Source organism: Macrobrachium rosenbergii, chromosome 27 (genome assembly GCF_040412425.1).
Source record: "Macrobrachium rosenbergii isolate ZJJX-2024 chromosome 27, ASM4041242v1, whole genome shotgun sequence".
In the NCBI taxonomy this organism is placed as follows: Eukaryota; Metazoa; Arthropoda; class Malacostraca; order Decapoda; family Palaemonidae; genus Macrobrachium; species Macrobrachium rosenbergii.
The window spans coordinates 41,850,012-41,868,013 of NC_089767.1; the positions used below are offsets into that span (position 1 = coordinate 41,850,012).

Here is an 18,002-nt window from a genome sequence, read left to right on the forward strand (position 1 = left end):
TCTCTCTCTCTCTCTCTCTCTCTCTCTCTCTCTCTCTCTCTCTCTCTCTGGTGCAACCATGAAATCATCTGATTTCATGCAATCGTTTGTGAACGAAACGCTTCTGAGGGTTGATCTGGCGTTGCATGACTACGGCAGCGACATTGCATGAGAATGTCTTCATGCCGTGTCCCTGGAGCTTCCTCTATTGCAGCAGCAGCTGTGTGGTGGAATTGTTCCTGTGCTTCGTCAGGATAGAGAGAGAGAGAGAGAGAACACAGTTTTTGAGGAGACATATATGTTAGTGAGAGAGAGAGAAGTGAATGATTCAGAATGAGAGAGAGAGAGAGAGAGATGAATGATTGATAATGTGGGAGAGAGAGAGAGAGAGAGAGAGAGAGAGAGAGAGAGAGAGAGAGAGAGAGAGAGAAAACAGTTTTTGAGGAGACATAAATGTTAGTGAGAGAGAGAGAGAGAAAAGTTTTAATTTTTTATTTCTCCTGGCATTATTATTATTATTATTATTATTATTATTATTATTATTATTATTATTATTATTATTATTATTATTATTATTATTTTTTTTATTGGCGTTGCCATGCCGTCAAAAATGATGACAAAATATGAATGATTTTGCAATTGAATCGTATCTGTCGTTGTTTAAGCACATTATTTACATTAATTGTTCAAGTTCAGTACTTCCTGAATGTTAATAAATGTAAGTAGGAAACTGGGTCAATGCAGAAATTATCCTTTGTGTTAGATCAGTGGTATGTCTAAGAACAATTACCCATAAAATAGGTTAAATTGATTTTGATTATAATTGCGTTGCTGCTTAATGGCTTGGGTACATAACAATGTGCTGTACCTCACTGCACAAAGAAATATGTACATCTCTACTACTTGTACTTTCTGCTTATATTTTTAGTTTTCTGAAAAGACAACCATTGTGCCGGCTTTGTCTGTCCGCCATTTAGATCTTAAAAACTACTGAGGCTAGAGGGCTGCAAATTGGCATGTTGATCATCCACCCTTCAATCATCAAACATACCAAATTGCAGCCCTCTAGCCTCAGTACTTTTTAATTTATTTAAGGTTAAAGTTAGCCATAATCGCACTTCTGGCAACGATATAGGATAGGCCACCACCGGGCCATGGATAAAGTTTCATGGGCCGCGGCTCATACAGTATTATACCGAGAACACCGAACGATAGATCTATTTTCGGTGACCTTGGTTATACGATGTACAGAAAACTCGATTGCGCCGAAGAAACTTCAGCGCATTTTTTTACTTGTTTGTTATTGAAAATACTCTGATAAATGATTTCTATTTAGTTTTAAAATGGCAAAAAATAAAAAGAAATAGTATCCTAGCATGAAAGCTAACTTTACAACGACCGTCTGAGGGAGATGTTTGCACCCTGACACACCAAATATAACAATACATAAAAAAAAAGAGTAGATGCAGAACATAACATGATGAAGTTCTTAACTTATCCATCACTGATGTTAATCTCTATTATTATATCCACTTGCGTTCAAAACCTAGCGTTCAAAACCTAGCGTTCAAAACCTACTAAAGACTTTGTCATGTTCTTGTTCCGTTCCTGGAAATATGATCAAGAGTACAGAGCCACAAACTAAATGTACTGTACTTAGCCTCTTTTTTGAGTCACATCACGCACTAAGGCGATGCTGCTATTGTTATCCATAGCACAGTGTGAACATAGGTAGTGTCTGCTCTTAGCCTCGCATCAGACTTCGGAGGCGTTTAGAAAGCATTTCCTCTCTCAAGGGGTCAACAACCCAATATTTGGTTATTATCAAGAGCCGCATTTATATTTCATGCCAAGGAGAGGTTTGTATCATTCCTGATGTCGAAAGTTGTCAACTTTTGTTTCTTAGAATTTAGAAAATCGATGGAATGAGAAACTTTAATATTCGTCTCATCAATGTTATGGTTTTTGCGTTGGCTGCTTTTGAGAAATTTGCCTCATACCTCATGTCCGAAGTTTGCGACTTTTGTTTCGTAGAAATTCGATGGAATGAGAAACTTTTATTCGTTTTGTTGTTGTCCATAATTTTTGCCGTTGCTGTTATTGGCTTTTGTTACTTTTTGCCTTTATTCCTTATTCCTCACACCGTCGGACTGTGGAATAGCCTCCCAGTGGATATCGTGAAGTTGGAACTTCAGAAGTTCAAGCGAAAATGCAATGCATTGCTACCCTAATACAATTCTTGCATTTTAATACATTTTTATCTATTTGTTAATTTTTTTTCTTCAATAAGTGCTATCTCTTTTTTTTCTCTCTATTTGCCTTTACTTCCTCTTGCTTCTTCCTAATGAACACCTTAATATTCTTTGGAAGTTTGAATTTCAAGTCAGTGGTCCCTTTGGTGGGCTTGTTCCATAAGAATAGGTTTCATCTACTGAATAATAATAATAATAATAATAATAATAATAATAATAATAATAACAATAATAAATACTATAGTAGCATGAGTCTTAAAATGGAGAATCAAATCCTCAGTTATGTATACGCACATATATTTAAAGATAAACCAGTTTATGTACATATACATAACTGTGGATTTGCTTCTCCGATAATACTATTGATAAGGCAATAAAAGATTCAGTCAGGAGAATGGCACATTCAGACCGAGTTCCTCTCAGTGACTTCCTCTGATGACGAAGCGTTACTGAAGCAAGTAGATGGAAGGACAGAAGGATAATGAAGGATTTCCGCTGTTGTGGTACCGTTAATGACAGGGTGCGATGTGAGACGTGGTGAAAGGGATTATGTCGTCTTAATTGTATAGAGATTACCTGCTGTGTGCATTGCTTTTTTTTTCTGCTCTCTCTCTCTCTCTCTCTCTCTCTCTCTCTCTCTCTCTCTCTCTCTCTCTCTCTCTCTCTCTCTCTCCCTTTATGTATTTATATTATAATATATATGTATATATATATATATATATATATATATATATATATATATATATATATATATATATATATATATATATATAATGTATGTGTATGTGTATATATATATGTGTATAAATTATATAAATATACATAAATATAATTATATATATGTATATATATAAATATATGTATATACATATATATATATATATATATATATATATATATATATACGTTATATATATATATATATATATATATATATATATATACATATATATATATATATATATATATATATATATATATATATATATATATATATGTGTGTGTGTGTGTGTGTGTGTGTGGGTATGTGTGTTTGTGTAGATGCAAGGAAACGCATGCCACCCCAGCATAGCGTGACAACAAGTGGAATTAAAATAACCATTTCATGCCTTTTTTTATGACTGGCTGTACAAAAGCTGCATTCATTTTCATCATTTCCTACCCACGGGCATGAGTGCCACTGCCCTTTTTTTTCTCTCCCTCTCTCTCAGCACTTTTATAAGGGCCTCATACATATATACTTCAGAATGAGCATCTCGTTCATGGAATCTGACACTCGCACATTAAGCCAGAAGAAGAAGAGTCACTGCGCACGGTTTTCAGAAACTATCACTCAGCTGCGTTCAGTTCGTTTCATCTTTGTCCGGAAGATTTTGAAAACTACTCGAAATATTTTGGGTTTCCTGTAACCATCATAAGCGACAGTGGTGTGATGTTCAATGCAGAATTTCTAGAACTGGTTCAGGGGTAAGGTCTGGTTGGCGTAGCTATATGATTGTGGGTATTTTTTTTTTAGAACTACATTGCAAAGGGTACTACCACTGTAATAAGTGTCTTTTTTATTCTACGCTAGCAAAATAGTGTTCAATGCAGAATTTCTACGACTGTCTCGGGGGTAAGGTCTGGTTGGGGCAGCTTTATGACTGTGGGTATTTTTTTTAAGAATATATTGCAAAGGGTACTACCACTGTAAAAAATGGCTTTTTTCTACGCTAGCAAAACAGTGCTCAATGCAGAACTTCTAGAACTGTTTTAGGTTAGGGTCTGGTCGGCGTAGCTTTATGACTGTAGGTAGTCTATTTTTCAGAACTACATTGAAGGGTACTACAACAGTAAAAAAATTTTTATCCTACGATAGCAAAATAGTGCTCAATGCAGAATTTCTAAAACTGTTTCAGGGTAAGGTCTGGTTGACGTAGCTTTATGGCTGTAGGTAGCTTTTTTGTTTTCATATTACATTGAAGGGTACTACCACTGTAAAAAGTGGCTTTTTTCTGCCTCTACGCTAGCAAAATATTATCTTTGAATGGGCATCTTGTTCATGAAGGTTGGCACGCAGGATCTTTGCATACATTAACCTTGTGCTCCGATTTGTGAGAGGAATGGCTTCATTCACCAACATGAAATACAAAACATGTATGAATATATCCAGTTAAAAGTTCTGTTGTTACAAGTTGCACGATTAAAAGCATATTGCATCCTTACAGAAACAGTAAATAATTCATATACCAATATTATTCCCTTAGCAGACTGACGTACATTCTTTAAACCAGTCCTTATTGATTGCCTTAGCCGCCTTGGGTACAGTTTGGAGAAGTTTTCGTACAAATGTGCTGTGTGTCTTCGAAGTTTGGTAGATTAGTTTTCCTGGTCGAGGCAAAAAAGGTTTCAATTTTCGAAGAAACGAGCCCCTAGGTGCACTGTAGGCATTACTAAAGGTTCTTTGCAGCGTCCCTTCGGCCCCTAGCTGCAACCCCTTTCATTCTTTTTACTGTACCTCTATTCATATTCTCTTTCTTCCATCTTGCTATCCACCCTCTCCTAACAATCATTTCATAATGCAACTGCCAGGATTTCCTCCTGTTACACCTTCCCAACCTACCTACTCTCAATTTCCTTTCCAGCGCTGAATGACCTCGTAGGTCCCAATGCTTGGCCTCTGGCCTAAACTCTATATTCCATTCCATTCCATTCTATTCCATTCCATTTAGAAGAAAAGAGAGAAAGAGAGACGAGAGAGTTTTGCCTTGCAGAAAGCCGTTTGAACAGCTTCCCTGAAGACTAGATTTCTTCCTTGTAAAAAAAAATACAAACCAATATATAATATATTTTTTACTATAAAAATTATCTCACAATAGATATACAAAACAAGGAATGAATGTTGATTCTCACGTCAGCCAGCATGCAAAAAATAAGGAAGAACAAAAAAAAAAAATGCGTATCATGGCTCATGCTCGTCTTATTTATTTTTTTCCAGCGAGGCATTATATATGGGAGAGACGCCAGTTACCACGGCTCATTTTCTCTCCGACCATCGGAGAGAGAACAGGTTGGGAACCTCGCGCTCTCTCTCCTTCCCAAGTTTAACTGCCGCTGACGCCGCATCAACCGAGTTGCCTTTTTTTTGTTTTGTTTTTTTAAATCGTGTGTCAGTTTTTCACCGATAGATTCCCAGTGAAGAGACGCATCGCACAGAACTGCGCTTTCCTACAAGTTCCATTCTTCTTCTTGTTTTTTGTGTGTGTGATTTCTCTCCGTTTTCTCGACTGGAGGTTAAATATATCGGGCAGCATTTGCTTGCGCTTCGTGGCACCTCCTTCCCGTTGGCTTTCACCAGTGAGAAACTTGTTTTGGCCTTATATTCCGGGTGTTCGACGCGAGAAACGCCTGAAGGTAGGGTTGAATTTTCGTTTGTCTATTATTAAAGATTCTCAAAATGAGTTCAACCCAGCCAGTACCAGAGTGATTTATTATGCTTTGATTTTTATTAAACTTAATTTCTGAAGTGTATTTGATAAGTTTGATTACATACTATAAGTATTTTTTTATTATTTATATTTTCATGGAACATACAAGTATGACTCCCTAGGCAGTAATTGGGACTTTAGGGTATAAGGATTCATACCTTTTCATACTGACAGTGCTAAATACACTTTTGTTATCTTTTGTTTGTCTTGAATGCCCTTGATATACGTACGAGATCGTAATGGGATAAATTGAAGGTTTACATCTGGTAATAAGATTTAATTAATCTGATGATAAAAATCAATTAATGCTCATGATGAACTGTTTGCTTATTAATTTTTATATTCGTGTTTAATTATTTTTGCACGTCTAAGTATTCTTTTTATTTTGTGGTGTCTGGGTATTATGTTGTTATTAAAGATGTTATTATTACTGTTATTATACACACTGCTCGAGTATAAAGACCAGTAAAAGAACGGTTATTTGTTAGGAAATAGCTTTAAAAATTGTTTTTTTTTTCGTTATTATTATTGTGTATGTTATGAATTTAGTTGATACGAACTTTTATAAAAATACAATACCTGGCGTTTCACAGAGCTTAAAATAGATATCACACGTTCCTGTATTATTTATTAAAAAAATAGTTTTTAGAGTTTTTTTCGTTATTATTATTATTATATTGCGTATGTTGTCAATCAGTTTACCTGTCACGAACTTGATAAGTAAACACCTTATCTCACAGAGCTTAGAATATCACATATTCCTACATAATCCTTATGCCAACCCTTCGGGCCTCACCGTCATGAAGTACTGTAATAAACAAAGATACCAAACAGGACCAACTTTGGCATCCGGACGGGCCGGGCCTTCTCTCTCTCTCTCTCTCTCTCTCTCTCTCTCTCTCTCTCTCTCTCTCTCTCTCTCTCTCGAAGTCCTAGTTATTTCATTGGTCATTCTACCCATCATTTCCTCTTCCCGTGTTGTTGGTTTTACTTTCTAGTTGTAAATTTTATTTGATGTGCTATTTTGTTTTTTTTTTTTTTGTTGGAGTGCATTTAATTGGAGGTTTTTTTCGTTGGCTTTTTTCATATGAATTTTTTTGTAAATTATATTGGATGTGCTTTTTTTTGTTGTATTTAATTGCAGGGTTATTTTGTTTTTGGTTTTTTCATATGAATTTTTTTGTAAATTATATTGGATGTGCTTTTTTTTGGTGTATTTAATTGCAGGCTTTTTTGTTGGTTTTTTTCATAAGAATTTTGTTTGTAAATTATATTGGATGTACTGTTTTTTTTGGTGTATTTAATTGCAGGTTTTTTTGTTGGCTTTTTTCTTATGAATTTTTTTTGTAAATTATATTGGATGTAGTTTTTTTGTTGGAGTGTATTTAATTGCAAATTTTTCGTTGTTTTTTTTTGTTTGAATTTTTTTAGATTTTGTATATGCTTGTATTTGTTGTTGGAGAAATCTTTACTATAACCTGAAGACTCCTTGGAGATCTAAACCCCAAAATTGTGTATTTATAATGTAACAAAGATATGATAAGAAAGTTTTATAGCTGAGAACATTCTAAAGCATCCAGATGGATTATTTTTGAGCTGAGATCACTGTACTTCATTATTTGCACACAATTGAGGGTATTATTTTTTCAATTATTATTATTATAAAAATTAGTGTTATTATCACCTCTGAAGTTTGTTTATTTAATATTCCAACCGTTAATTCACATACGAGTTATTCATGTAAATGCTAAGTGAACTCCGACTTCAGATTATCCTTATTAACCCTCAATTCACTAAACGTCAGTGCACCTCACGCGGTGGACTGTAGGCATTACCTAAGGCTCTTTGTTGCGTCCCTTCGGCCCCTAGCTGCAACCCCTTTCATTCCTCTTCCTGTACCTCCATTCATATTCTCTCTCTTCCATTTTGCTGTCCACCCTCTCTAACAATTGTTTCGTAGCGCAACTGCGAGATTTATCTCCTGTTACACCTGTCAAACCTTTCTACTCTCAGTTTTGATTTCGGCACTGAATGACCTCATAGGTCCCAGCGCTAGGGGTTTTGGCCTAAATTTTATACTCCTATCCATTAGACTTGTTTTAAGTATATTTCATAATTCCTTATTTTTATTATATATTTTTGAGCCAATAAATTGGTAAGTAGATTTTGAAAAATCAGCATACTAGTAAAATGATATACACTAAGATTTGCTTAGTTAAATTTCTTTAAATTTCATCCTTCTATATTAAATTTCATCCTTCTATATCATCCTGCATCGTCAATTTCATCCTTCGATATCATCCTGCACCGTCAATTTCATCCTTCGTTACCATCCTGCATTGTCAAACGGATAATTTATATTAATCTACGTTGCATTTATGTGTCTGCTAATGTCCTTGCCTCTCTTGCATTATTCTGTATTTTCCTGGAGTTGTGCTGTACCCTTGCAGCCTGTAATATAAGTCACTATTACATAATCTTTTTGTTTATGTACCAACCGTCCTTGATGTTGATGTATGGCGCTCTCACCCATCCGTTATTCCTTGAAATGCTATTCCTTTAAATGTCTATAGGTTATTGATACATCTTCCTAATTCTTATTTACATAAACCCCATTGGGGGGTAGTGTCGTCAGTTCACCTCATGCGGTGCACTGTAGGCATCACTCAGGGTTCTTTGCAGCGTCCCTTCGGCCCCTGGCTGCAACCCCTTTCGTTCCTTTTAATGTATCTCCATTCATCTTCCCTTCTTCTATCTTACTCTCCAACCTCTGTTGACAATTGGTTCATACTGCAACTGCTTTGAGGTTTTCCTCCTGTTACACCTTTCAAACCTTTTTATTGTCAGTTTCCGTTTCAGAGCAGAATGACTTCATAGGTCCCAGCGCTTGGTCTCTGGCCTAAGTTCAGTATTCTATTCTATTCTTCTTTCCATAACAATTTTGTACTGTATATTTTCCAAACCCTGGTATCATTCTTATCTCCGTATTTTTCTTAAGAGCTGTAATAACAGCTTAGCGAACTCAAAAGTGCTTCTCTCAACTGCTCTCTTTTCATCTTACATGTACAGCACAGCTGAGCTGTTAACACGGTACATTTTATAATGATAAGAATTACAGAGCGAAGAGACCCATTAAGTGAAATTTGTTTCTATTTCAGTCTTGTTATATTCGCATATTTACAGGTGAACTTTCTACTAAATAGCTCTTGCTATTATCTTTAGAGTGTCCCTGTGATATCACCCTGTCGCTTTAATCTGTGTGTGTTGTGAAATAATGGCACATTAGTTTTCTGTAAAAGAAAACGATTCCGTCTGCCCTCAGATCTTAAAAACTACTGAGGCTAGAGGGCTGCATATTGGTATGTTGATCATCCACCCTGCAATCATCAAACATACCAAATTGCAGCCCTCTAGCCTCAGTAGTTTTTATTTTATATAAGGTTAAAGTTAGCCATGATCGTGGGTGTGGGGCCATTGTAGGTGCCGGACGCACGATCATGGCTAGCTTTAACCTTACATAAAATAAAAACTACTAAGGCTAGAGGGCTGCAATTTGGTATGTTTGATGATTGGAGGGTGGATGATCAACATGCCAGTTTGGAGGGCCGTGGCTGAGAGTTTCATACAGCATTAAAGGGACGTCACGTGGCTGCTAATTCTATGCATTCACGGAAATATATGTCTTGTGTTGATGAGAAGCGTCATCAGACTGAGAGGAAGGGTACACGTCTAGTGCACAATAGCTAAGTAATCCATTTTTTTAATGGATATTCGACGCTTCAAGATTTTTACAATATTGATTTTGTGCGAACGTGCAGCCTTTCCAACGGATAAAGTTCGATCTAGCCTTTTTATATTTTTGCATTTAAAATTGAACTAAGTGTACCTTTGGGCTGATACTGCTAATACTACTAATACTAATACTATCTCTCTCTCTCTCTCTCTCTCTCTCTCTCTCTCTCTCTCTCTCTCTCTCTCTCTCTCTCTCTCTCTCTCAAGAATTCCTAAAAGCCTAATGTCTGCTTATCGGATTGAATTGAATATATAGAATTTAGGCCAAAGGCCAGGCCCTGGGACCTGTGAGGGCATTCAGCGCTGAAACTGAAATTTACAGTTGAAAGGTTTGAAAGGTGTAACAGGAGGAAAACCTCAAAGCAGTTGCAGTATGAATCAATTGTAAGGAGAGGGTGGAGAGTAAGATGGAAGAAAGAGAATATGAAAGGAGGTACAGTAAAAGGAACGAAAGGGGTTGCAGCTAGGGACCGAAGGAAGGCGCGCTGCAAAGAACCTTAAGTAACCCCTACAGTGCACCACATGAGGTGCACTGACGGCACTAACCCCTTACGGGGAATGTCCGCTTATCAAACTAAGGACGGTTGTCGTTGTAAGATCTAACATAAATTATTATTTGTATTTCTATTAAACGTGAGAATAACTGGTGTTACCTCCTATTTTTAACAAGTTCTACAAGCTTTTAAAATATTAGACTTCGAAAGGTTCACACGTACTATGTGCAAACTTCTTTACTCGTGAAAGTTACGCTCTAAGAGGAGCTGAAGAACTTACTGAGTATTGTGTCATGAGAACCATTAAGACTTTCTCTCTCTCTCTGTCTCTCTTTTATATTAAGCTTGCGAGAATTTATCTCTTTTCTCTACTGTCAGTCAGTCGAACTTTCCCTCGATGCTGAAGATGGCACATCCAAAAATCACCCTTGTCAGACATTTTCTCACGTAGCGAAGCGCACTGTTGCTTCCACTTTGTTGTGGTCGTTTTCACATCTAGCGAATGACGTCAGCATCCTTTTACCAAACTTGCAGCCTTTTCCTCCGAGTACTGAATGATCGTAGGGGTTGCAGAAGCGTCGGGTCTTTTGCACAGATCCTGGCAAACGCCGTGACGTCATCAGTGCTGAGTATATCCATTTAAACCACAGGTCACTTTCGCGCTTGAGCGAGCTCTCCATCTACCCTCAGGTTTTATTCACCTCATGTTTTGTTCCAAATGGCCTGTGTATTTGCTGTTTTTGTCAGTGGCGTTTGCACCGTGTTGTTTATACTTCATGTAGGGTACTTTATATATATATATATATATATATATATATATATATATATATATATATATATATATATATATATATATATATATATATATATATTGTATATATATATATTGTGTATATATATATATATATATATATATATATATATATATATTTATATACACGAATATATATAAATATACATATGCACGTTGTTTGCGTATAGTGGACTTTCTTTTCATGTGCTTGATTTTTCTTTTTGAAATAGTGAGACAGCTTGACACAAAGACACACACGCACGCATATCATCCTATGGGTAGAGTATGCCAATTCCTGAAATTGGCATGCAACTTAGGGCCATGCAAATATTTCCTGTCATTCTGACAACCGATATTTTTTTCTATAAATCTGACTCCACTGTAATTCTAGTTTGGGAGTATGAGTTTTGTACTTGAAGGTGGAACACTGACACTGGTTTAAATAGCAAAATTTGCACCCAGTATGTATGATGGTACTTAAATTGTATAATGGTTGCGTTGGAAAAATGAACTGTTTACCCAATTATTCGTTGTGGGTGACCCACAAGGAATACACCAGTCATTCACCAATTTGTTGAATATAAAAAGAACGATACTACGGCATTTCCATGTATCACTCCCCAAATAAAGGATACTGGCACCAATTACTCAGGGCACCACACGCTCCCCCTACGGTATCTCGGTCGGTTCTAGTGCAAGAGCATCCATCATTCCAAAAAATTAGTCATTTACCTCCCCCACCCACCATTCCCAGTGAACTGAGGAAGAGGGGTCCCTCCCCCCCATCCCCCCTTCCAGTCAACTGAGGAAGAGAAGTGGAAGAGAGCTGCCCCCGTGTGACATTTCCACTTATTTAAAGACGTGGCGGTGTTGGTGACGTCACGTCCTGGCCCCTCGCGACCCCATCGAGAGGGCGGGAAGTCGTAATACGGGAGACTTGATTGATGGTACTTGTCCCATTTACTTCACCTTTTTCTTTTCGTTTCTTCTTCTTCTTCTTCTTCTTCTTCTTCTTCTTCTTCTTCTTCTTCTTCTTCTTCTCTTTTGGGTAATTATTGTTGTTGTTGAGGGTTGTGGTAAACACATTAACTAGAAGTAGTGTTTTTGTGCATGTTATGTAATGAGTTTCTACCAGGCTTGATAAGTTATATTGTGTTATGTAAGACGATAGTACAAAATGTTGTGAACAAACACACACACACACACACACACACACACACACACACACACATACAATTCATACAATCATGAACAAAGAAAGAATTAAAACGCCTAAAAGGGTGAAAGTGAAATAAGAGAAAGACTTGTTGGTGCAAGGTTTCACTCCCCTTTAGATGAACTCCCGGTGTGATCAAACCGAGTGATGATGATAAAGTCAGCGATGTGTATCGAATCTTACCTTACCAAAAAAAAGAAGACTATCGTGATGTATTTGTCAATTATTTATATAATCTCTCTCTCTCTCTCTCTCTCTCTCTCTCTCTCTCTCTCTCTCTCTCTCTCTCTCTCTCTCTCTCTCTCTGATAAGCCATGTTTCATAATGCTTTGAGGTGGGACCTTCCCACCTCACTTATTTTTGGATGTTTGTTGCGCATGTTTAATGGGCTCACGTATGCCCATAATTCAGCTCTTTCTTCCAGTTTTTGTAATTCATTTATATTCTCTTCTTCTTCATCTTCTTCTTCTTCCTTGTCCATTAGGAAACTGCACCTCACGGCCCTTCCTCATTCTTCACTGCGCACTTTTGACGTGATGTCACACGGACACATTGTCAGGCACTTCTTTGAAACTTGCAAGAATGAAGTCAGGTATGTTCGTCATCTTGCAGCCAGAGGTTGGCAACTTTGTGCCGGAAAGGATTTAGGAGAGTGCCCTGCAATTCGACCCCAAGAAACTGATATATAATAAATCAGTATATTGAAGGCCAGACTAATTTTTCTTAATATTGTTTTATAACCTATTCCAGAAACCAGATTTTGCATTTGGAATCAGATTGGTTTATTGCTCTAAGGATTCCATGAACCATAATTTCCATTTAGAATCTAACTGGTTTATTGCTCAGAGGATTCCAGGAACCATAATTTCCGTGTAGAATCACGGTGGTTGAATGTTTTAAGGATTCCAAGAATCAGGTTTTCCATTTAGAATCAGATTGGCCTATTGCTTCAAGGATTTCAGGAACTAGATTATCCATTTAGAATCAGATTGGTTTGTTGTTTTTAGGATTCCAGGAACAGATATTTGCTTTAGAATCAGATTGGTTTATTGCTTCAAGGATTCCAGGAACCAGATTTTCTATTTAGAATCAGATTGGTGTATTGCTTCAAGGATTCCAAGGAACCAGGCTTTGCATTGAGAATCAGGTTGTTTAATGCTGTTAGGATTCCAGGAACCAGATTTCCCATTCAAAATGAGATTTGCCTATGGCATCAAGGATTCCAGGAACCATATTTCATTTTGAATGGGATTTACTCATTGCTTTCAGCATTCCAGGAATCAGATTTTCCGTTCAGAATCAGTTCGTCTTATTGTATTAAGGATTCCAGAAACCAGATTTTTCCTTTGAAATCATATTGCTTTTAAAACTACCGTTTGATATCCATTTCTACTAGAAACTAACTGTCCTTGAAGTATGTCGTTTGAGCTGATAAAAGTAGTCATCAAAATACATATAAACAAATCGTCTAAAGCAGTGGTTCTTAATCTTTTTCAATGTGTGCACCCCTTTCAAATCAGCAGTCAGTTCTCGCACCGCCTGAATTGCTGAAATAAAAAAAAAGCTAAAATACAAAGTTGATATGATGAGTATTAATAACAAAAGAAGGTGTAGGTTTATCTATAGCTCAGAGCACTACTTTAGCAAAAAAAATAATAATAATAATAATAATAATAATTATTATTATTATTATTATTATTATTATTATTATTATTATTATTAATTATTAATTATTTTATTTTATTTATATTTTTTGGCAGAAAAAGGTAACATGCGTATATAAAAATATATTTTGCTTTAATTATTCATAGGCATCCTCGCACCCCTTAGGAACCGGCTTCGCACCCCCTAGGGGTGCGAGGACCCCTGGTTAAGAACCACGGCGCTAAAGTAAGAAAATTGTCTGTTTACGTTAGAAAAAGATCTCATCACAAATGACAACATGGGCCAGTCTTGGTGATGTTCGTGGGTGCATGACGTCACAAGACCCCGTAGGAACTGACCTTTGTTCCTTAGTTGCAAGAAATCGTGTATTGTTATTTTTTTTTTTATTCTTCTGCTTTCCACGTTTTTGTTCCTTCTAGGATATTTCTTTTCTTAGAATTTCTCTTTCGTGGGAGAATTTTGCCTTGTCAGATTTCACTTCTTTTCTTGGAATTTCTCCTTATCGGAATTTTGTTCTCTGCAAATTCTCTTTTTAGTTTTCTGTAAAAGGGAACTACTGTGCCGGCTTTGTCTGTCCATCCGCACTTTTTTTTTGTCCGCACTTTTTCTGTCCGCCCTAAGATCTTAAAAATTACTGAGGCTAGAGGGCTGCAAATTATTATGCTGATCGTCCACCCTCCAATCATCAAACATACCAAATTGCAGCCTTCTAGCCTTAGTAGTTTTTATTTGATTTGAGGTTAAAGTTAGCCATAATAGTGCTTCTGGTAACTATATAGGATAGGCCCCCACCGGGTCGTGGTTAAAGTTTCATGGGCCGCGGCTCATACAGCATTATACCGAGACCACCGAAAGATAGATCCATTTTCGGTGGCCTCGATTATATGCTGCAGCGGCTGTAGAGAAAACTCGATTACGCCGAAGTAAGAAACTTAAGCGCATTTTTTACTTGTTTTTTCAGTTTACGATTTGGATCCTTCCATAGACACTTTCATAGACAGCGCATTAATTCATTTATTGTATGCATTTGAATGTTTTATAAAAGAGACGTGTAGGTTGTCTTTTGAACAATTTGTACCCTTCCATTGGCACTTTCTGAAAGAACACAGTAATTCCATTATTGTTTGCATTTGACTTTTATAAAAAGAGAAACGTATAGGGTGCCGTTTCATTTTCAAGATGTCCACTTACCTTTTTTAAACATATTTGTACATATTATTACTCAAGGAGTACTGAGCTTTATAAACTGTTATAAAGCTGAGAAATAAAGGAGGTCCTCTTTGCCTGATTAAAGATGTTTTTACTAGCTTTATACATTTTTACGTATGTTTATTGGTATGACCCGTAAAGTACAGAGCTTTATATAAACTCTGCGATAGTTGCCTGTTGATGTGACCCGTAAAGCACTGAGCTTTACAAAGTCTGTGATAGTTACTGTTGATGTGGCCCATAAAGCACTGAACTTTATAAAGTCTGTGATAGCTGTACTTTATGTTTTTAATCGTACGTTCAGCTGCACCACGTGGAGGAATCGTGCCGCCGTTTCGTGCGCCAGAAGGTGATTTTCATTACGAATCAACGACGCCGTCACGAACTTGTATTTCGCGCCTCTCTCTCTCTCTCTCTCTCTCTCTCTCTCTCTCTCTCTCTCTCTTTATCGGCTTTTCTTTGTTTTCTGTGTTTATTTTTTCTTTTAGTACATGAAGATAGCAATCTTTATCCGTTGAGGGTTGTCTCTCTCTCTCTCTCTCTCTCTCTCTCTCTCTCTCTCTCTCTCTCTCTCTCTCTTTCACTTGTCTTTATCGGTTTTTCTTTTGTTTTTCTCTTGATTTTCTGTTTTTCTTTTTTCTTTTAGTGCATGAGGATAGCGATCTTATCCGTTGAGGTTTCTCTCTCTCTCTCTCTCTCTCTCTAACATAGCACCTCTCTGTTTTATATTCCTACGGATTTATAGATTTTAATTTTGTAACTGTTCCTCTGTGTTTTGAGAGAGAGAGAGAGAGAGAGAGAGAGATAATTCCCAAAGCACTCCAAGAAACTTCTTTTACCCGATATTCAATCCTCTTGGGAAACTCAGTTCTCCTTTGACCTTTCCTCTACCTCCCCACCCCCACCCCCACCCCACACCCACCCCTCAGCTCCATACCCTTCTTTTTGCTTTCCTCCTCTAAGTCTGGGCTAGAAAAGGACACCAGGTTACATTTCCCGCTGACCTTTGCAATATGAGCAGGCTCTTGACTTCATTCCTTGGAGAGGCTTTACTCTTTCCAGTCAAGCAAATCGAGTTTTTACTGTCGGTGGTACATACTTATATATATATGTGTATATATATGTATATAATACTGCTGCATATATACATATACACACATATATTTGTGTGTGTACCCTCCATTAAATTTAGGGTGTGTCCTTATAGAGAAAGGTGTACACTGCAAAAATTATGCTGCTTTGATCGGTCAATAGACTATCCTGTATAAAATGGTGCCCTTAAAGATGATTTTTTACCATGGTCATCTTAGAATGCATGCTGAGTGCTCAGTAATAATGCCTACAGTGTCCCTTGCGCAGCGCATTGTAAGCATTACAAGCGGGTAATGCGACCCAGTGCTCTGGAAAACTAGCATGCGTCTATTGATGCTTTGAGGCAGAGCAGAACCGTCTTTGTCAAAGGCTTTGTATCCCTTTGTTCATTCGTAGAGTGCCAACCTCAGCCTGCTTTCATGATATCTTTGAAGATTAATCGGCTTCTCTCTCTCTCTCTCTCTCTCTCTCTCTCTCTCTCTCTCTCTCTCTCTCTCTCTCTCTCTCGTGCCAGATGTAACGCCACTCCCAGCCTGCTATGTAGTTAGCAAATGTCAAATTTATATAGAATTAGCTAAGTATAGATATGCGCGTTTTCGTTGAATTATGGTTAAAAGAGAGAGAGAGAGAGAGAGAGAGAGAGAGAGAGAGAGAGAGAGAGAGAGAGGACGTATCTCACTTCAGAGCGTTCCTTGAAGATTAATACTGTATAAAGTTAATTGTTGCTACAACTTGTACTTCTTCTGCTAGTACTAGTTTCTCTTCTCCATTTTGGTATTATTATTATTATTATTATTATTATTATTATTATTATTATTATTATTAGTTTCTCTTCTCCATTTTGTTATTATTATTATTATTATTATTATTATTATTATTATTATTATTATTATTATTATTATTACCATGTTGTATGGGGTTGCACGTGGCCCCTGCAGTGTGATGTGACGTCAGCAAAGAAGACAGGCGACAGAGATAGATAGACTTGAGGCATTATAATGACATGTCTAGACTTCATATTATGGTACTCCCATTGAGGTACACTCAATAAATTGGGTCTATTGGGTAAGAGCGCACATACAGTACTATATAAGTAGGAGTTAATAAATATGAAAATATACAGCTCTCTCTCTCTCTCTCTCTCTCTCTCTCTCTCTCTCTCTCTCTCTCTCTCTCTCTCTCTCTCTCTCATATGCCACTGACCAGTTTCTTTAAAGGTGTCTTGTTAGATTTTAAAGTTTCTCTCAGTATGTAATATATATATATATATATATATATATATATATATATATATATATATATATATATATGATATTAATTACATTTGTGGATAATTTCCGTGTCTTTATATGTAAATAATCCCATTGTCATCCATTGTTCTGACATATCTGGTTTACATAAGTCTGGCTTTGATATGCTTTTTACCCTCGAAATCCGTTCTTGGAAAAAAAAGGGGTTAAAATTGCGGATGTGAAGGTCATTATCTCTCTCTCTCTCTCTCTCTCTCTCTCTCTCTCTCTCTCTCTCTCTCTCTCTCTCTCTCTCTCTCGTAGTTTCTTCTGGGTTATGTAACGCGTTCATTAAGGAAGGAACCGAAGCGCCCAAACGCAAGAAATATAAGGGCAGGTGGATAAAGCAGGCAAAAAGTGATTATGAATAAAAATAGGTAGAAAGAGAAATAAGAAGTAGAGGAGAGAAATAAGAGGTAGAGGAATTACAACAGAAAAGACCTAAAACAAAAACAGTGAAGAAATGAGAACTTGCTTTATATTTAAGCCTCACAAAGATATGTGTGAACAATGTCTGTGTGAGTTATGGATCATTCAGCATTATAAGTCTCCTGTGTCCTAATCTTGGGTTCCCATCGCGTGTGCTTTAAAGGGAGGCCTTGTTAAGATTAGCCGGATTCACGTCGTTGAAGTGCTTGCGGGGGGAGGCCAAGCTTTGCAAGCATACAGAGTTCGATAAACGAGAAGATGCCTTGAAACATATATGTGTATGTATATATATATATATATATATATATATATATATATATATATA

The 18,002-nt window shown here is 36.8% G+C and overlaps 1 protein-coding gene across 1 annotated transcript in view; it reads left to right on the forward strand.

Moving 5' to 3' along the window:
• Positions 1–5,244: 5,244 nt before the first annotated feature.
• LOC136853717 (uncharacterized) overlaps positions 5,245–18,002 on the forward strand; it is a 50,031-nt gene continuing 37,273 nt past the window's right edge. Inside the window, exon 1 of the mRNA XM_067129692.1 lies at positions 5,245–5,624. The gene's annotated coding sequence lies outside the window, so the exon portion shown is untranslated. The remainder of the gene's footprint in view (positions 5,625–18,002) is intronic.